Source organism: Moschus berezovskii, chromosome 7, assembly GCF_049115385.1.
Source record: "Moschus berezovskii isolate FMDL1 chromosome 7, NW_MosBer_1.0, whole genome shotgun sequence".
Taxonomy (NCBI): domain Eukaryota; kingdom Metazoa; phylum Chordata; class Mammalia; order Artiodactyla; family Moschidae; genus Moschus; species Moschus berezovskii.
Genome location: NC_142466.1, coordinates 16,462,353 through 16,484,204, shown reverse-complemented (window position 1 = coordinate 16,484,204; position 21,852 = coordinate 16,462,353). Strand labels below are relative to the sequence as shown.

Here is a 21,852-nt window from a genome sequence, read left to right as displayed (position 1 = left end):
TACCCTGAGCACTCCCCACACACCCTAGCAGCTCTTGCAGTACCCCTTCCCTCTCCACAGCCTAACTGAGCTAGTGAGCCCCAAAAAGAGGCCTCTTTCGCCCCCTGGTGTCGGGGCAGAGATCGGACACTAGAGAGACTTGAAAGCAGCAGCTGCTGCTGCTGCTGCTGCTAAGTCACTTCAGTCGTGTCCGACTCTGTGTGACCCCATAGATGGAAGCCCACCAAGCTCCCCTGGCCCAGGGATTCTCCAGGCAAGAACACTGGAATGGGTTGCCATTTCCTTCTCCAATGTGTGAAAGTGGAAAGTGAAAAGTGTAAATGAAGTTGCTCAGTCGTGTCCGACCCTTAGTGACCCCACAGACTGCAGCCTACCAGGCTCCTCCATCCATGGGATTTTCTAGGCAAGAGTACTGGAGTGGCTTGCCATTGCCTTCTCCGCTTGAAAGCAGCAGTGGGCCACAATTCAAAGAAGCATGAGCAAAGCAAAAAAGGGGGAGACTCCTGAGAAGGGGCAGGTGCAGCAGATTAAAATCCCACAATTTACCTGAGACTGTGTGCTTCCAGTTCAGTGCAGTTCAGTTCAGTCGCTCAGTCCTGTCCGACTCTTTGTGACCCCATGAATCACAGCACGCCAGGCCTCCCTGTCCATCACCAACTCCCGGAGTTCACTCAAACTCATGTGCTTTACGGGATACTGTAGACTTTGAGAGCAAGGACAAGCTGGGGCAAAGGAAGATCTAAGTCTCATGTGACTCCACACTGTCCACAACAGGTCCAGAGACCTTCCCACATATAGCGGAAGGCCTTCTAAGTAGGCAAGGAAGAAGCACACAGACATTCCTCTCACTACCGCCCTATACATACTCCCCACTCCCCATTATTTATTCTCATGTTTTCCTTTCCACCCTCTTTTTTTTCTCATATTGTCCTAAAGTGGTTCTTTATTACTCCTTTCTGTAGCCCACTTTTACCTTTTTTTAAAAGTAAAATTAAGAAAACACCATATTTTAAAAATAAATTCCGTACTTTATTTTTGTGTTTGATATTTTGTTTTCAATAATGTGCTTTTGAGATTCTAATATTTATTCTAGGTTTCTTTTTTTTTTTTTGGTTTCATATGGTTTATTAAGCTGTGCCTTCGTACAGACGCTGCGACTTGCCCATGCTGCTCTTAATGTACAAGGCCCTGAAGTTCTGCCAGTTTTTCTTGAGCAAGTACACCAGGAAGTTGACAGCTAAGTGCATGTTGTACACAAGCTCATCATCTGTCATCTTCACGTGGCCAACAGCCACTGCCAGAAACAGCACCTTCTTCATCTGGAACTTGATCGTGGACTTCACTTCATCAACTTTGGCCACCATGTTCTCATTGTGGGTCAGCATGGAAGGGAACTTGCCAGCCTTGTTCAGGCCTGGGCCCAGGATTCGGGGCATCTGCTTGATCAGAGACTCTGAAGCCAAAAAGGCATATTTCTTGGCCAGCTTCTGGGCCAGTTTCTTACTCTTGTTGAGTTTCTTCAGCACCTCGATGTCCATGTGGGGGATATCCACAGCCTTGTCCTCATCACAATGCTGCTGGTCCCCCAAGACACATACAGAGAACTTGGGGCAGGGTGTGGACTTAAGCCTGACGGTGCCCGAGAAGCGTTTGTCCTTCTCAGGGTCATAGTTCTTCAGGCTGATCTGAAGCTCCACCGTCTCCAAAAACTTTCTGCGCTTGCACTGGTTCCCGTGCAGGACTTCCCGCACCACCTCGTAGAGGGTGTCGCGGGAGACTCTGCTGCTCATGGTTCCCCTAGAATAAGGGGGGAACTTAACTTTTGCTTTTCAATATTTTGTTATTAGTTTTGTTTATTAAGGGTCACTAAGATCCAGTGCAGGATGCCCCATGCCAATCCTTCAGCAAAACAGGAACACAATCCCACACATTGGCAGATAGGCTGCCCAAAGTCATACCAAACCCACAGACACCCCAAAACTCACTTCTGAACATGGCACTGCCCTTCAGAGAGACATGATCCAGCTCCACCCAACAGAACACAGGCACAAGTCCCCCCCAGTCAGGAAACCTTCACACTAGGCCACCCCCACAATGGTGGAGGAGATTCCACAGTTACGAACTACAACCCTCCAGCCTAAAGCAAAGAAGAACCAAACACAGCAAACTAAATAAAATGAAAAGATGAGAAATATGCAGGAGGTGAAGGAACATGGTAAAAACTCACTAGACCAAACAAATGAAGGGGACACAGGGAGTCGATCAGAGAATTCAGAACACTGATAGTAAAGATGATACAAAATCTTGAAAACAAAATGGCGTAAGGGATAAAAGCAAATCACTACTAAAAAGTCATCAAACAACAATGAAAGAAAGCTGGACAGGAAGAGGACAAAACACCTGCAAAATATACATAAGACAATTAACTAAACAGTAATAGGGGATCTTTCCAACACAGGGATCAAACCTGGGTCTCCCACATTGTAAGCAGACGCTTTACCGTCTGAGCTACCAGGAAAGCCCAATAATAATCCCTGCTGCTGCTGCTGCTGCTAAGTCACTTCAGTCGTGTCCGACTCTGTGTGACCCCATAGACGGCAGCCCATCAGGCTCCCCCGTCCCTGGGCTTCTCCAGGCAAGAACACTGGAGTGGGTTGCCATTTCCTTCTCCAATGTGTGAAAGTGAAAAGGGAAAGTGAAGTCACTCAGTCATGTCTGACTCGTAGCGATCCCATGGACTGCAGCCTACCAGGCTCCTCCGTCCATGGGATTTTCTAGGCAATAATAATCCCTACTGATCAATAAATAATATAAGTGGATTAAACGGTGGTTGAATGGCTTAAAAAGAAAAAAAAAAATTAAGAGCCAACTTGAAGCTATCTACAAGAGACTCATTTTAGATTTAAAGCTACACATAGGCTCAAAATGAAGAGATGAAAAAAGATATTCCATGCATGTAAATTAAAGAAAGCAGGGGTGGCTACTCATAAAAAAGAGAAAATAGATACTAAGTCCACAGTTGTCTCCATAGAAAAAGAAGGTCTTCATATTTTAATAAAAGAGTCACTTCAACAGGAAGATATAAAAATTGTATATGCATACAGCACCAGAGCACATAAAGGTATAAAGCAAATACTGGAATTAAAGAAGAAAATAGATTGCATACAATGGCAGTAAGGGACTTCAATAATCCACTTCTAAAAATGGATAGAAAATCAATAAACAAACATGCCTGGAAAACACGATAAATCATATGGTCCTTACAGACATATTTAAACATACCACCAACCAGCAGCACACATACATTCAAGTACCCAAGCCACATTCTCCAGGGTATATAATAGGCCACAGTCAAGTTTTAACACATTTTAAAAGACTGAAATAGTTACAGCTCTCTTTTCTGACCACAATAGGATGAAATAGGAAAATTGAGAAATATGTGGAAGCTAAACGATACACTCTTTCCCCCCACTTTTGGTTTAACTGAGGCATAACTGACATTGACCACTGCATAATTTGAAGACAGCATCATGATTTGACTTACATACATCATGAAATGATTATCACAAGAATAATCATTTATGGATACAAAATAAAATTAAAAAATGTTTCTCTCGTGATGAGAACTCTTAGGAGTTACTTTCTTAACCCTCATATATAAAATACACCCATTTTAATTTTATTTATCATGCTGTATCAAAGATTGCTTTTAATTGGGTCAAAGATAAAATCAAAGGGAAAATGAAAAAGTATATTGAGACAAACTAAAATGAAACACAACACACTGAGACTTATGGGATGAAGCAAAAGCAGTACTACAGGAGATGTTCATAGTGATAAATGCATACATTGAAAGGTAAGACAAACTTCAAATAAAAAATTCAATTTTGTGCCTCAAGGAACTATAGAAAATGAAAATACTAATCTCACATTTATCAGAAGGAATTAGACAACAGAAAATAGAAAATAGAAAACTAAGTGCTTTTTGGGAAACATTAATATGACAGACTGTTAGCTACATTCACTAAGAAGAAAGAGAGATAAATCAATGAAATCAGAAATGAAAAAGGAGGTGATACAAATGATGCCTCAGTAAAAAAAGAATCATTAGAGTCTGTCATAAATAATTAGGTCAACAAATTAGATAACCTAGAAGAAACAGACAAATTCCTAGAAACACACAACCCATCGACACTGAACCGAGACAAAACAGAAAGTCTGAACAGACCAATAATAAATAAGGAGACAGAATCCATGATATACAAATAAAGAATATCCAGGACCATATGGCTTCACTGGTAAATTTTACCAAACATTTAAAGAATTAATACCAATCCTTTTCAAATGCCTCCAAAAACACTGGAGAGGAGGGAATACTTCCAAATTAAGTTTACAAGGCCAGCATTACCTTGATCAAAGTCAGACAAAGACATTACAAGAAGATTATAGGTCAATATCTGGAATGAGCACAGATTCAAAAATCCTCAAAAAATATTAGCAAAACTAATTCAAGAATTAATTCGAAGGATCCTACGCCATGACTACGTGCGATTTATTCATGGGATGCAAGGATGGTTCAAAATACACAAATCAATCCACATAATACACTATATTAACAAAATGGGGAAAAACTCACGATCATCTCGAGAGCAGCAGAAAAGGATCTGACAATATCCAACATTCTTTCATGACAAAAGCTCTCAGCAAATTGGGTATAGAAGGATCGTACCTCAACACAATAATGGCATATATGAAAAGATCACAGCAAACTTATTACTTAACAGTGAAAAACGGAAAGCTTTGGCTCTAATATCAGGAAGAAGGCAAAAATGCCCACACCCACCACGTTTATTCAACATAGCACTGAAGTCCGAGCCAGAGGACTTAGGCAAGAAGACGAAATAAAACGCATTAAAATCACAAAGGAAGAAATCAAATGACCTCCATTTGCAGGTGACATGATCATCTATGTAGAAAATCCTAAAATTTCAAAAGCAACAACAGTGACAATGGCAACAAAACCCATTAGAACTCATAAATGAATTGAGCAAAGGTGCAGGATAGAAAATCAGCATATAGAAGTTATTATATAAAAGCAATGAATTATCCCAAAAAGGATATTAAGAAAGAAACACCATTCTGAATGTAAAGAATAAAATGCCATGCTATGCTGCACTTAGTCGCTTAGTCGTGTCTGACTCTTTGTGACCCCATGGACTATAGCCCACCAGGCTCCTTTGTCCATGGGGATTCTCCAGGCAAGAATACTGGAGAGCCATTATGCTCTCTCTCCAGAATACAACCTCTTCACCCCTCTCCCAACATACAAAGAGAAGGACACTATATACGTATATCAATTCTCACCCTGAATATACGAATATATTACCTACGACAACACACATGTATAAACACCCTAACAGTCTTCAAACAAATACATGTGAATGCTCCTAACACTCCATACATTATGAACACTTTCATAATCCATGCACCTAATGATGGACACATACAAATCAGTATCCACAAGTAAGACACATAGAGATAGCTCCAAGAAACCACTTATGAAAAAACTTCCATATACCAAATGATCCCTAGCTAGTAGAAGCCAGCTCATACATCTGCATATACTAACAAATAATCACATCGCATATTTCTGATATATATAAAAGAAATTTACCAACTCCCTTGTATAAACATGAAACCTCACCTTCTCATCGATACACACACACACACTAACTTCTCAAAATATATAAGCCTAGGAGGCCCCGACTGAAACACAGAAATCCAAAGCACTAGCAAATATTCCTCCAAATGGCCATGCCCCTGGAATAGACACACAAGCTCATTATACACACAACTCTCCATAAGACCCAAGTTCAACCACAATTACCCACTACACTACAAATATGCAAAGATATGACTATATACATATAGTCTCTTTCAAATACATACCACCTGCATATGCTTATCCCACATTCCCAAATTCTCACACAGAATTAATTCTTCCATCTTGCAGAATACAGAAACATATAAACACAGGTAGAAACAACACCTACCAGCCCCCCAAAATAGCCACAGACTTGCCCCCTACACAGCAAAATATATATAGATAGCTCCATAGATAGCTCCTGAAAATCCACACACCCCAAAACCACAGAACTGTACAAGCCCTAGACACAAATGGTACCCTCAGTACACAAAGTATCATCTAACATTCCTCAAGTACACAGAATAGATGGTACACCCAAACTAATACACACCACTTTTCCTAACATCGCCCTTACACATACGAAAATCCACCATTAAACACACACAAATCCCCAAATTCATGGGTGAAAATAGCACATGTGAAAATAGTCCTCAAACATCAAACAGCTAATCACCAACTACTTGATGCCTGTGTTACAATCTCAACACCCTCCAAACACAACAATCACCCCTACACACTCGCACAACGATACAGGCATGCTGCTGCTGCTGCTGCTGCCATCCTCCCTCTAAAGGTGATAGGGAAAGATATGTTACAGGTATCTTTCTTAGCTTCTAGTAGCTCCTTGCCTTGTGGCAGCACAAACCTAACCTTCACACAGCATTCTCTCCATGCTTCTACACGTATCTTCCCTCTATGTGTACCTGTGTCCAAAATTACCTTTTCTAAGGACACCTGTCATATTGGAACAGGAGTCCCTCACTACTTCAGTATAAATCTGTCTTAACTAATAACATTTAGAATGACCCTATTTTCAAATAAGGTCACATTCTGAGGTACTGGAGGTTAGGGCTTATTAGGGGCACTCAAGGGACTCCCCTGATGGCTCAGACAGTAAAGGATCTGCCTGCAATGCGGGAGACCCAGGTGCAATCCCTGGATTGGGAAGATCCCCTGGACAAGGGAATGGTTACCCACTCCAGTATTCTTCCCTGGAGAGAATTCCATGGAGAGAGGAGCCTGACGGACTACAGTCCATGGGGTCACAGAGAGTCAGACACGACCAAGCGGCTAACACTTTCACTTTTCAGGGGGACTCAAGTCAATCCATAACAACACTGTTTATGGACTGGAGATTCAACATCTGACCTCTAGATTGAATAACATTTCTGTCAAAATCCAGTAACACTTTTACTAGTTAAAGACAAGCTTATTCTAGATTTTATACGAAAATAAAGTAGGATAAATGAAACAATTTGGAAAAAAAAAAAAGTGGGAAAAATCTTACTATCCAATTTTAAGATTTACTGTATAGCTAACAAAAATGAAGACACTGTGGTATTGGTGGTGAAACAGACACAAAGATCAACAGGACAGAACAGAGAACCCAAATATAAATCTATACAAGGACAGGTAACTGATTTTTGAAGAAGAAGCAAAAGCAGTTCAATAGTGTAAGGATAGATAGCCTTTGCAACAAATAGCGCTGAAGCTAGTGGATATTCACAGGCAAAAAAATGAAACTTACTTTATACAAATTAACTCAAAATTGATCGCAGATTGAAATGTGAGACATAAAGCTATAAAACTTCAGAGAATTTGCAGATCCACGGAAGAGTTCTTGTAAACGACACCAGAAACACAGTCCCTAAAAGGAAGAAAACTTGGTAAACTGGACTTTGTTAAAATTTAAGACTTCTATTCTCCTAGACTTTGTTAAAAGGATGAAAAAGCAAGCTATAGACTAGAATAAGCTATTTACAAACTACATTTCCAACAAAGGATTTGTATCTAGAATATATAAAGAACTCTCAAAGCTCAAAAGTAAAACACAATTCAACTGAAAATGAACAAGAGACATGAACAGACATTTTATCACAGAAGATATATGAATGGCACATGAAAAGATGTTCAATATTATTAGCCATAGGGGAAATGCAAATTGAAATCACGTCAGATACCACATCATCGGAGAAAAGTTGAATAAAAAAGTGAAAATACCAAATGGTGGTAAGAATGCTGAGAACGTATGTCTCTCATACACTGCTGGTAGAATGTAAAATGGTAGAACTTCTATGGAAAATAATTGAGTAGTTTCTTAAAAATTCAAATACATACTTACCATATAACCCAGCAATCACACTCCTGGGCATTTATTTACCCAAAAGGAAAATTTATGTCTGCACAAAAACCTGCATATGATTGTTCATAGCAGCTTTATTTGTAATAGCAAAAAGCTGGAAACAACTCAGTATCCTTCAGGGGATGATTAAACAAATTGCAGAACAACTCTATAACGCAATAGTACTCTATAACGCAATAGTACTCAGCAACTCGGAGAAGGCAATGGCAAGCCACTCCAGTACTCTTGCCTGGAAAATCCCATGGATTGAGGAGCCTGGTAGGCTGCAGTCCGTGGGGTCGCTAAGGGTCGGACACGACTGAGTGACTTCACTTTCACTTTCACTCAGCAACTAAAAACAGTCACTACTGGTACATGAAGCAACTTGGATGGATCTCAAGGGTATTATGCTAAATGAAAAAGTCAATCTCAAAAGATTATATCCTGTATGATTCTATTTATATAACATTCTTGAAATGACAAAATTGTAGGGACAGAGAACAAATTAGTCGTTGCCTGGAAATAGGAAAGGGTGGTAGCGAGAAAGGAAGCACAAGAAAGATGTGGTGATAAAAACAGTTCTATATCGTTTTGGTGTTTTGTTTTCTTTTTGCCATACTGCGGGTCTTGTGGGATGGGATCTCAGTTCCCCAACCAGGGATCTGAACTCACGGCCCCTACAGTGGAACCACAGTATCCTAACCACTGGACTGCCAGGCAATTTCCACAATATCTTAACCAAAGTGATGGCTACATGAACTTATACATGTGATAAAAATGCACAGACAATAAAAATACATGTACATGTGCATATACAGACACGAAAATGAGCACATGTAGAAACTGGTGAAATGTGATAAAAGGCTAATGAGTATACCAATGATAACTTTCCTTTTTCTTCTTTTTAGATCACTTGTGCCTTTAAAAAATTTTATTTATTTATTTGGCTGTGCTGGGTCTTCATTGCTGAGTGCAGGCTTTCTCTAGCTGCAGTGAGTGGGGGCTACTCTCTAGCTGCGTTGTGCAGGCTTCTCATTGCAGTGGCTTCTCTTGCCAAACACAGGCTCTAGGGCATAGAGGCTTCAGTAGTTGTGGTACATGGGCTTAGCTCTTCCGAGGCACGTGGGATCTTCCTGGATCAGGGATCAAACTGGTGTCCCCTGTACTGGCAAGAGGATTCTTAACCACTTGACCACTAGGGAAGTCCAACGTCCCAGTTTTGATACTACCAGCTACATAAGATAGCAAGACACACACCCCCGCCAGCCCCTGGTGAAACTGGCTACAGTATGTAGAATTTCTACACTACTTTAACTTCCTGAGCTGCTGCTGCTGCTAAGTAGCTTCAGTCGTGTCCGACCCTGTGCGACACCATAGATGGCAGCCCACCAGGCTCCCCCGTCCCTGGGATTCTCCAGGCAAGAACACTGCAGTGGGCTGCCATTTCCTTCTCCAATGCATGAAAGTGAAAAGTGAAAGTGAAGTCACTCAGTCGTGACTGACTCTTAGCCACCCCATGGCCTGCAGCCTACCAGGCTCCTCCTTCCATGGGATTTTCCAGGCAAGAGTACTGGAGTGGGGTGCCATTGCCTTCTCCCTGTGAGTCTATAACTGTTTTAAAGTTTAGGGATTCCCTGGTGGTTCAGTGGTTAAGAATCCACCTTGCAATGCAAGGGACACCAGTTCAATCCCTGGTCTGGGAAGATCCCACGTGCCACAGGGCTACCGAGCCAGTGGGCCACAACTAATGAGCCCGAGCTCTGGAGCCTGCAAGTTGCAACTATTAAGCCCACGCTCCACCACTACTGAAGCCTACGCACTTTAGAGCCTGTGCCCTGAAACAAGAGAAGCCACTGCATCGGAGAAGCTCCTAAACCACAACTAGAGAAAGGCTGTGCACAGCAACGAAGACCCAGTGCCACCATAAAATAAAAATAAAAAAATTCAAAGCTTAAAAATGCATTATAGTCACATGCGGATGTGTGTACAGACATCATACATACAAGCATATGCATGCCTTAAATCAGCCTCAAACTTGCTCAGTCCTCAACTATACAATACCAACTAATCTGATATTGACGTGTTACCATGTGAGTAAAACCTCCATTTGTGAGCCCCATCATGAATTATAAAATTGACTCAAATCACTATTTTGTGCTGCTTGCACTGAGGATAAGGCTTTGAGCTTATGCTTCTGTCGCTCACTGGCTAGAAGGATCTTGTGCTGTGTCTCAGCGAGCATTTATGGACACTGACTACAGGCTGGGCACTGTTGTAAGTGCTTCACACAACTAACTTAATCTTCTCAACAATCCCATAAGGGAGGGACTATAATCAGTCATACCATTTTATAATAATCGAGAAGAAAAGAAGACATAGAAAGTTAGGTAGCTCGCTGAAGATCACACAGCTCCAAAGACAGTCCCAAGAGTTAAACCTTGGCATTCTTATCCAGAGCCCTTGAGCTTATTAAGCAGTTTGTTCTCTGTAACCTCTCTAAATTTCAGCTTCTCCTCGATAAAATGGTGTTAACATATATAGATGTATTAAGCAGATCAAACCAGTCCAGTCAATCCTAAACGGAATCAACCCTGAATATTCACTGCAAGGACTGATGCTGAAGCTGAAGCTCCAATACTTTGGCCACCTGATGTGAAGAGCCGACTCACTGGAAAAGACCCTGATGCTGGGAAAGACTGAGGGTAGGAGGAGAAGGAGATGACAGAGGATGAGATGACTGGATGGCATCACAGACTCAATGGAGATGAGTTTCAGCAAATTCCAGGAGATGGTGAAGGACAGGGAAGCCTGGCATGCTGCAGTCCATGGGGTTGCAAAGAGTCGGACACAACTTAGCAACCGAACAACAACAATATATACAAGTAAGAATATATAAAATAGGATACAGCACCTAGGAAATGACAGCTTAAAAAGAGATTAGGAAAGAGTTACAAATTAGTAAAGCTGCAGAAGGCCTATTTGATGGGCACGAGGAACCCTGCTCAATTCCCTGTGCTCAACTACCAAGTGAAAAAGTCAACTGTCAACTGGAATGGTGTTTTCAAAAAGCAAAATAAAACATGCATTAATCTCTAAATCACGACTCTGGGTGAAAGAAACCAGACATAAAAAAGTAGATACTATATGTACATTCATATAAAACTCTAGAAAATGAACACTAATCCACAGTGACAGAAAGCAGATCAGTGGTTGCTTACAGCAGGGAGTCAACTCAGAGGGGTGGGCTACAATGGGCACAAGGAAGCTTCTGTAGTGCAGCAGCGTTAGGGGCTCAGTCGTGTCGGACTCTTTGCGACCCCACGGGCTGTGGCCCACTAGGCTCTGTCCATGGGATTCTCCAAGCAACGATACTGGAGTGGATTGCCATTCCCTTCTCCAGAGGATCTTCCCGATCCAGGGATCGAACCTGGGTCTCCTGCACTGCAGGCAGATTCTTTACTGTCTGAGCCACAGGGAAGATCCCCAGGAAGCTTCTGAGGTGATAGTGATGATGGTTTCACAGATATATACTTCTGTCAAAACTCAAGCTGAACACTGTTAAATGGGTACAGTTAACTGTATTCAAATCATACCTCAACAGAGTTATGTAAAAACTAAAAGCATTAATATTCTTCAAAGAAGCAAACTGCCCTGATTATAACTCTAACAATTTTTAACTTCAGCAAAGTAAAAATTAAATGAGTTAGCCAGCATGCTGCCAAGTTGAGAATATATATAAGGAACACAGACTATCAAAGCTCTATAAAGGAGGAAAAAGGAATCTTCAGCTGATAAAATTTTAAAAAGATTCTTACTGAGTAATCCCCTAAGCTGCAGTACTTTTATTCACTAAATTAAGACCAGGGTATATGAAGTTTACAAACTGAAAAATAACTTTCTAAAATTAAATTTCTGGTTTCTTCAACAAAGGTGAAAGACAGGGAACCTTCTATTCTTTGTTCAAATTCAAATCAACCAAGCTTTTGTGCTCCTATTCTCTTTCTTCTTTGAAATTTCCATTTCCGTTACCCTAGGAACCTTATGGCTGACAAGCCTTCAAGCATAGCAACAGCCCAGGCTTAGCAAGGAGTGTGAAAGGGCAACAGAGTCAAAGGCCAAAATGTGATTCATGAGAATCAGAATGCCAATCTCTGTCTCTCTACAAAGAGTCTGATAACCTTAGAAACTGTATCCTACTGGGTTTGGGAATATTATGACTAAATTCACTAAATGTGAAACCAAATGTGGAACGGCCTTGAAAATTCAAAAATGGTATTCATTCTAGTTTAGATCCAAATTAGAGTAAGAAATTATTTTTAAAAAACATTTTAGAATAACTTTAAGTGATGTAAAATAAGACCTTTAAAAACTTTTTTGTAAGAATAAAATTCTAAAGAGAAAAGGTCTAAAACTTTAAGAATTGCTTTATATATATATATATATAAATTCTACGTTTGTAAAATACCTTTAGTCCCATAGATTTGCTTTTCTTTTACAAATTTATTTGTTAATGTCTTATGACAGCATATTAAATACTTCCCAATATTAGTTCAGTGAGCTAGTTTGCAGAAATATGACTTTATCACAGGAGTATATTTATCTTAAGTCAAAGGGGAGCTCCTGAAGCAGCCCATAACATTGACTTTTCTTCAGGAAGTGAACTTTTAACATTTCAAGTATCATAAATGGTTGTGAATTAGAGTCTGTCTCAAAAGATAAAACTTTACAAACCAAACTCATCTGAATTAATACTTTAATTTAAAATAAGCATTTTAAGGCATTCTTCTAAAGTGATCTAAAATGCAAGAAAATCAATTAAAATTTTAAAAGTTTACTTTTTCCTAAAGTCAGAAATAACTAAATGCAATTAATTCTACACGACGTGTGTATTTGTCACGTTTTTCAATTTAGAAGTTTCCTAGCTCCTGGCTGATTTCCCTGTCACGCGATAGGCTCTTCAATCCCCTTCACCAGGCTGTTGTTTGCTGAGGGAAAACCACCTTATTAATACTAACCTAAACAGAAGATGATAAGTCAGTCTGCTGGATAATGCATGTATCCTAAAAATATAAGCCATAAATTTAAAGAATAAATACAACCAAAGAAATTTCGTTTCCTCAAATGCCTATCCACAAAATGTTAATCACTGGTACAAAGGGGTATTAAATTATAGTATCCTCTTAAAAAACAAAACAAAACAAAACCCTGCCTTTCAAGGTCAATTCAAACATAATCTGCAACTGATCCTTTCCACACTTGATCCTTTTCTCTTTTGAATCCTCTCAGCACTATATGCCTTTTTATGGCATTTACCAAGTTCTTCCTTAGGTTTCAGTCATCCAGATAAAAACATATTTAATTAATACTAGGTCTGAGACACTGCAACTGGGAGCTAGACAAAAAAGGACAGCTGGGATTTTTAAAAATAAAGTTTCTGTACTAATTTTACTATTTAAAAAACACAATGTGTTTCTTACAAAAAAGTCAGAAAACACACACATTAAATGAAAAACACAGAAAACACAAATAAATCGTGTTAATTCAAGAACAATCACTGTTGGTCTTGACAAAAATCTTCCCAGATCACTTAATCTACATGAACATGAATACACTTCTTTTCTTCAACAAAAACAGGATGATACCACATATATTATTTTACTATCTATTCCTATTTTTTCCCTATTAATTAATGTATCAAATTTGGCTTCCCCGGTGGCTCAGTAGTAAAGAACCCACCCGCCAAGCAGGAGACGCTGGTTCCATCCCTGGGTCGGGGAGATTCCCTAGAGGAGGAAATGGCAAACCCACTCCAGTATTCTTGCCTGGGAAATCCCATGGACAGAGAAGCCTGGAGGGATACATCAAGTACAACCATTAGAATTTGACAGGCAAAGACGGAGATGAGATTATTTAGGCAGAAAGAGAATGAGAGGTCTAGAGATAAGAAAGCTGGTTTGTTTTACTCCTTTACTATACTCCTGACAAGTGTAAATACATAATGTTGAAAGCTTCAAGTCTCTTTGACCTTTCCCCGCTCCAAAAAAAAGGGCAAACGAAAACACTGGTGTTCACAGGAAAGTGGTATCTTACTCCTGTCAGGACTACCATTACTAACCCCAGCAAACCCACAACTATTTACAATTCCACGAGATCATGTGCTTAGGTACACCTCTATAACCACAACCACGACTGACTACCACCTCTTCCGGAATTCACAGTTTATAGAGTTCATTAACTCACTCAAACATTTATTTAGCAGTTATTATGTGTTAGGTACTATGTTAGCCGCTGGCCCTACAAAGATAAATAAGGACCCCAATAGCAAGTTCTGCTTTCAAAAGCAAATGTCCTTCAGTTGGGCCTGAACTAAAACATGAGGACAAGTACGTATCCAACACAACGGCTATCATTCCAAAACAAAAACCCAGAAGGTAACTAGTGTTGGTGAGGATATAGAGATACTGGAATCCTTGTGCATCGCTAGCAAAAATGTAAAATGGACCAGCTGCTATACAAAACAGTTCAGCGGTTCCTCAAAAAATTAAACAGGATTATCATGCTATCCTCAAATTTCACTTCTGGGAATACCCCAAAAAAACTTAAAGCAAAGACTGGAACAAATATTTATACATCTGTATTCATAGCAGCTATATTCATAATAGCCAAAAAGTGGAAGGAACTCAAGAAGGGCATGCCTACCCACTCCAGTATTCTTGCCTGGAGAATCCCCAAGGACAGAGGAGCCCGGGGGGCTACAGTCCATTGGGTCTCAAAGAGTCAGACACGATGACTGATTAAGCACAAACACAGTCCAGAAACTAGACTCCTCTGAATGTACCTTGTCGCATATATCAAGTTTTTAAACATGATTATAAAATACATTTAAACAAAAACAATTTTAAGTCCTTCCTCAAAATGAAAAACAAACCTAAACTGTGTATTGAGTTAAACCAAACAGAGGGGTACTTAACTCTAAAACACAGTAATCTGACTGCACATCCTTGGTGAAATACATCCTAAGGACATAAGAAATACAAAGAAACCTTACAGGGCTTTCAGTAACGATACTGATATTATTCTGAAAGTACGTAATGTCTGTATATCATAAGCTTTTGGCATGAGAAGAAACCAAAATTCTAAAATATTAAATAAAAACTCTCCAATATTATTTAATTACAAGTTATCAGTATAAACGCATGCTGAACTGTCTTTTTTAAAGAAAGCATTTCCTAGCTCCATCTTTGAAGAGACCTGGAAATTACTAACCTAGTATCAATAAGCATAGCACCCAGAGAGCAGTCTGTAAAAATCCATGAAAATTCTCTCCAACTAAAAAGAACCAGCACTTCCTAAAGAAAGTGATAATTCAAGTTCTGAGGCAGAATTTTATGAAATAAGGTTGGATCATACCAGAAAGCAAGGAAGCTATCAGAAACCACTAGGGTAGTGTCAAAAACACTTAGGAGCTATCTTGAAGAGGTGCTCACTACCAAAAACAGAGCAGACTGAGCCACAACAAAACAACAACTGCAATGGCCTGAAACACACAAAATATGGTAAAAATCCATGAGTTCACTTGAAAGGAGAACAATGATATCCGAAAGGAGAAAGATCTCTTTAGTCGCTTTTGAAAGATTCGTGTGAATCAATTTGTTACCCTAAAAACTAACAAAGGAGAACAGTTGCATATTTACTCTTTTTTATATAAACTGAACATGAGAGTAACTCAACAGTCCAATAATCAAAATGAGAAAGTTTCTGTTTGAAGTATTCTAGCTGAGAAATGAAGAACAGAATATCACCATTTAACAAGCCCCTAGTTAAATTATAGAGTAAAAAGCAGATATTACAGTGCCTTGGAAGTACTCTTTCAAAACAAAAACAGAGGAACATGGTCAAAAACACCACAGGGAAGCAAAATAAAGTCTGAGAAAATCTGTAGGGCAAGTGTGTTACAAGTAAAAAGGAAGAGGGGAAATAGAAGGAGAAACTATAAGAGACATATCAGTTCAGTTCAGTCGCTCAGTCGTGTCCAACTCTTTGTGACCCCATGAATCGCAGCACGCCAGGCCTCCCTGTCCATCACCAACTCCCAGAGTCCACCCAAATCCGTGTCCATCAAGTTGAGGATGTCATCCAACCATCTCATCCTCTGTCGTCCCCTTCTCCTCCTGCCCTCAATCTTTCCCAGCATCAGGGTCTTTTCCAATGAGTCAGCTCTTCGCATCAGGTGGCCAAAGTATTGGAGTTTCAGCTTGAACATCAGTCCGTCCAATGAACAACCAGGACTGATCTCCTTTAGGATGGACTGGTTCGATCTCCTTGCAGTCCAAGGGACTCTCAAGAGTCTTCTCCAACACCACAGGTCAAAAGCATCACTTCTTCTGCGCTCAGCTTTCTTCACAGTCCAACTCTCACATCCATACATGACCACTGGAAAAGCCACAGCCTTAACTAGACGGACCTTCGTTGGCAAATTAATGTCTCTGCTTTTTAATATGCTCTCTAGGTTGGTCATAACTTCCTTCCAAGGAGTAAACGTCTTTTAATTTCATGGCTGCAATCACCATCTGCAGTGATTTCTGAGCCCAGAAGAATAAAGTCAGCCACTGTTTCCACTGTCTCCCCATCTTTTTGCCCTGAAATGACGGGACCAGTTGCCATGGTCTTAGTTTTCTGAATGCTGAGCTTTAAGCCAACGTTTTCACTCTCCTCTTTCACTTTCATCAAGAGGCTCTTTAGTTCCTCTTCACTTTCTGCCATAAGGGTGGTGTCATCTGCATATGTGAGGTTACTGATATTTCTCCCGGCAATCTTGATTCCAGCTTGTGCTTCCTCCAACCCAGTGTTTCTCATGATGTACTCTGCATAGAAGTTAAATAAGCAGGCTGACAATATACAGCCTTGACGTACTCCTTTTCCTATTTGGAACCAGTCTGTTGTTCCATGTCCAGTTCTAACTATTGCTCCCTGACCTGCACACAGGTTTCTCAAGAGGCAGGTCAGGTGGTCTGGTATTCCCGTCTATGTCAGAATTTTCCACAGTTTATTGTGGTTCACACAGTCAAAGGCTTTGGCATAGTCAATAAAGCAGAAATAGATGTTTTTCTGGAACTCTCTTGCTTTTTCCATCATCCAGTGGACGGACGTTGGCAATTTGATCTCTGGTTCCTCTGCCTTGTCTAAAACCAGCTTGAACATCTGGAAGTTCACAGTTCACGTACTGCTGAAGCCTGGTAGTGATGCTTCCTAAGCCCCCCTTGACTTCACATTCCAGGATTCCTGGCTCTAGGTGAGTGATCACACCATCGGGATTATCTGGGTCATGGAGATCTTTTTTGTACAGTTCTTCTGTGTATTCTTGCCACCTCTTCTTAATATCCTTTGCTTCTGTTAGATCCCTACCCTTTCTGTCCTTTATTGAGCCCATCTTTGCAAGAAATGTTCCCTTGGTGTCTCTAATTTTCTTGAAGAGATCTCTGTTGGTGCTGCTGCTGCTAAGTCCCTTCCGTCGTGTCCGACTCTGTGCGAACCCACAGAAGGCAGCCCACCAGGCTTCCCCGTCCCTGAGATTCTCGAGGCAAGAACACTGGAGTGGGTTGCCATTTCCTTCTCCAGTGCAAGAAAGTGAAAAGTCAAAGTGAAGCCGTTCAGTCGTGTCCAACTCTAAGCGACCCCATGGACTGCAGCCTACCAGGCTCCTCCATCCATGGGATTTTCTAGGCAATAGTATTGGAGTGGCTTGCCATCTTTCCTTTACTCCTTTCCTTTTCGCTTCCCATCTTTTCACAGCTATTTGTAAGGCCTCCTCAGACCGCCATTTTGCTGTTTTGCATTTCTATTCTTGGGGATGGTCTTGATTCCTGTCTCCTGTACAATGTCCGTTGTACATTGGAGACAACTGTACTGCATCTTGTACTTGGCAATTTAGACAGTTCAAAATGGTGTGGGAAACTCAGGAATGAGCAATCTTGTTTCTATCAAAAGCCACAATACTTGGGGAAAAGACAGACATCAAGTTAAGAACTTACGAAACATTTAATGTGTGTGTTTGTGTATAAACGCGGTTTTGTAAAGTAAGAGAAATAAACATACTAACAAGGATCTTTTCTCCAATTTAATAAATGGACATTCACCCCATTTATTTGAACATGTTCCAATTTCAATCGAAGTATTGAGGAGGAATTCTCTCTACACAATGAAAGAACACCCAACTGGTTGGCTGTGAACAATAATAAGGAAATGTGAAATAACCCACATTCTGCAATTTCTCTCCTGGCATCCTGAGCTCAATACCATATATTATTTCATTCAAAGCACTCATTTTGATTTCACCAAACATCAGTACAGGAATGAACCTGAGGCAGCCTTGAAGCCTGGGTCTGCTGAACGATGCTATACCTAGGAAATGTCTTTCAACTCATCCAGTCCCACAAAGAACACTCAAGAATGTGCCGGGGTTACCTGCTCCAATTATTTGCTCCCACTACTAGCTGGCAAGCTGATCCAAAGTTCCTGGATCAGAGACAGAAGGGTGTCATCAGCAGACAAGTCCTTGTAAGGATCTAAGAATCCTTCCTTCCATTTGCAAGTGTGCTGTGTTGATGGCTGAATTTCCATATCCTCTGCTATTACAGAAACTTTACACTCTCAGACTGTCAGGAGACTCTGTCAGTGGAATCACTGTCCTGATGTGACAACCAAGCCAACTACCCCCGACATCACTTCCTATCACCAAAGCTTTCTCTTACTCGTCTAGGTGCTCTCCCTAGAATGAGTGAAATTCAAAAGGATGCAGTCTCACTGCCAACAAAATGTCTAGCCTATATGGGCATGTTTCCAGAGAGGACACAGACAGCTCACCATGCCACCATTATGAAAGCCCCAGGAGCCCACAATGAGAGATGCAAATTCATGTGAAACAAATACATTGTCTTTCTCGTACTTTCTCTCTAGGGTCACTTAGAAATGAAATTTGGAACAGAAGTAACACTGGTGGATCATCTATTCTGCATCAAGCATTGTGCTAGCTACTTAAATCTCTCATTTAATCCTAATAGCCATTCGAAGTATTTTTGTTATCAGTGCCTTTTCACAAATGAGTTTCACAAAGATGCTGAAGTGAAGTGAAGTGACTCAGTCGTGTCCGACTCTTTGCGACCCCATGGACTGTAGCCTACCGGGCTCCTCCGTCCATGGCATTTTCCAGGCAAGACTACTGGAGTGGGTTGCCATTTCCTTCGCCAGATCACAGAGATGGCAGGTGACTTAAGTTCAAAGTCTGAAAGCTACTACGTGAAAGAGGCAAAAGTTAAACCCAAATCAGGACATAAATCTTTATGACTTATTTCTTACAACTCTATTTGCTTTCCAAAGGAGTTATACTGACTTAAAATGATACCAGAACCAAAGATATTCCTCCTTCATTTCCTTTGGTGAGAGAACTGCGTAGTTTTAATACCCAGCAGGGACTACCATGCCTGGAACCAAATTCCTATATGAAACCAACACCCATTTTCATATACCCAATCTAACAGTCTATACCAAATCTCTCCTTACCAGGTAGACTTTGTGTAGTCAGTGGAAGAGGAGAAATATTTTATTCAACCTCTACAATATTGTCAAGTATTTAGACTATACAAGTTGCCCTCTACGTTTCAAAATCTACGAATAATAATCTTTCCAAGATTTATGTTCGTTGACTTGGAAGTACTAAACCTTTGAATTTTACTATAAAATGAAGATTCCAAAACATGTAGTATTCAATTTGCTGAAAGCACTGTAACAAAGGATTAAAGACTAAAATTACAGTTCAGGGTCAATGCATGTTACAGGATACTCGGGGCTGGTGTGCGGGGATGACCCAGAGGGAGGATAAAGGGAGGAGGGAGGTGAGAGGGGGGTTCAGGAGGGGGAACTCATGTACACCTGGGGCGAATTCATGTCAATGTATGGCAAAACCAACCAATATAATATTGTAAAATAAAAATAAATAAATAAATAAATCCAAAAAAAAAAAAAACTTTAAATTCTATGTACTATGTAGCTACATTAATATTAGAATGTGGGAAGATGGTAAAAGCTATCACTTTCAGAGAACTTACTCCAAAAGTACTGTGCCAAGTACTTTACAAACGCTTCATTTTGTATCTTCCAAAGTGTTAACTCTACTTTACAAGCAAAGTGACAATGGTAAGAAAACTCAAGTAACTCGCCCAAAGTAATACAGACAGAAAGTGGTAGCTGCTGCTGCAGGTTATACAACTCCAAAGCTTTTACCTCTTATTGTCACAGTTTACTGCCCCTTAATTCCTATCTGGTAAACATATCTTTGTCCACAATTCTAAAACCATTATTGAAACACATACGAAATTATTTAAACCTATTATTAACTATATCCTTTAATTTGTCATAGCTTCTAAAGTAAAATAATTCAAAAGTGCCTAAAGAATCATCACTAGAAAAATTCAAGTAAGGCAACAGATTTTCATGAAGTCCTGAGAGGTCAAGAACAGATAATTCACACAACAAAACCTTTATCACTGCTTGGGAGTGGCTGTTCTTAAATTGATGTGACGATAGTAAGACCAGGATACCATCTTCAGTATTTAAGACAATGTAAATACTGTAAACCCACCAGCCTAAAGGCTGAACCAAAGAACCCATTTTCAAAATCATGTTCCCTTCAATATTTACTAAGTGAATTATGAATATTATTATTATAGTCTGCTCTTTAAAGTCTTATTATCAAATAGCAGAAAAGATGTAACCATAACTTGGACAATTTAAACGTCTCAAAGGCTATTACTTCCCCAGTTTCAAGCTTTCTAATTTCTTCATAAAAGAGTAATATCTGAAAACTAAGATGAGTAACATTCCCCAAACATGAAATCTTCAACCTATCAGAGTCTGAACCTAAATACATAACTTTTGTATGTATGAGATGCAGTTAAAAATAACATATTAGTTTTTCCTGTTGTTTATCAAACACATTCATTAGACTGATTAAAAGGGCAACACAAGAATAATTTTCTACGACATGCCAAATAATAGATGAAGTCTTACCTCCATTGCTAAAGCTGCCGCCTGTTGGTCATAATGATTCAGAAGATTGGGCATGAAGGCAGTGTTATAAGGCAAATCGTGGCACATCCTCAAGGTAACAGGCTCAAAGAAAACAAACTGTGCCCACCTATATGGCCCACAAACATTGTCAAGGGCCACAGACACAAGACAACCCAACTCACAGCCATGCTTTCTCGACTGAATGAGATTCAGATGATCAGGCCTACTCAATATGTATTTTAGATCTTTGTACACACACCTGCAGGTCTCAGCTTGAAAGTACTTCTTCTATCGTACTGTTAAGTTCTTCAAACAGAATTACTCTTTGCACCGTCAGAGGAACGTTAGCTTGGTCTCACGAAAGGCATTTGTTTTTGGTTTCACAATATGGGAAAATGACATCATCTTGCCTCTTCTTTCCATTTTATTACATCGGGCACCATTTGGCCAATGTGTCAAGTTGATCAACCACATTCCCAAACAACAGATTCCGTTTTAGGAGAAGAGTTATTTTTTCCTTTGACTGAAATATCTGAAAAATAATTTTAAAAAAAAAAATGGGAGCAATCAGCAATTTCCTCTTGAAATAATACAGGCTTGATATTAAAACTGTGATTAGCTCAGTAAATTTGCAGGATACAAAATCAGTATACAAAAACCAGTTGCGTTTCTACACACTAACACTCAGCTACTAGAAAGAGAAATTTTAAAATACTGCCTTTGGGACTTTCTGGTGGTT

At 40.0% G+C, this 21,852-nt stretch overlaps 1 pseudogene across 3 annotated transcripts in view; it reads right to left on the bottom strand.

Annotated features, from left to right (window-relative positions):
* The window catches only part of LOC148777263 (large ribosomal subunit protein uL1 pseudogene), a 58,627-nt pseudogene that overhangs the window by 26,361 nt on the left and 10,414 nt on the right, over positions 1-21,852 (bottom strand). For 2 of the 3 annotated variants that reach the window (XR_016037796.1, XR_016037797.1), the window contains exon 2: positions 21,114-21,645. The product of XR_016037796.1 is annotated as a large ribosomal subunit protein uL1 pseudogene, transcript variant X2 (transcript). Of the gene's footprint in view, positions 1-27; positions 1,798-7,454; positions 7,575-21,113; positions 21,646-21,852 lie in introns of those variants that run through there. The other variant, XR_016037795.1, reaches the window with a different exon arrangement.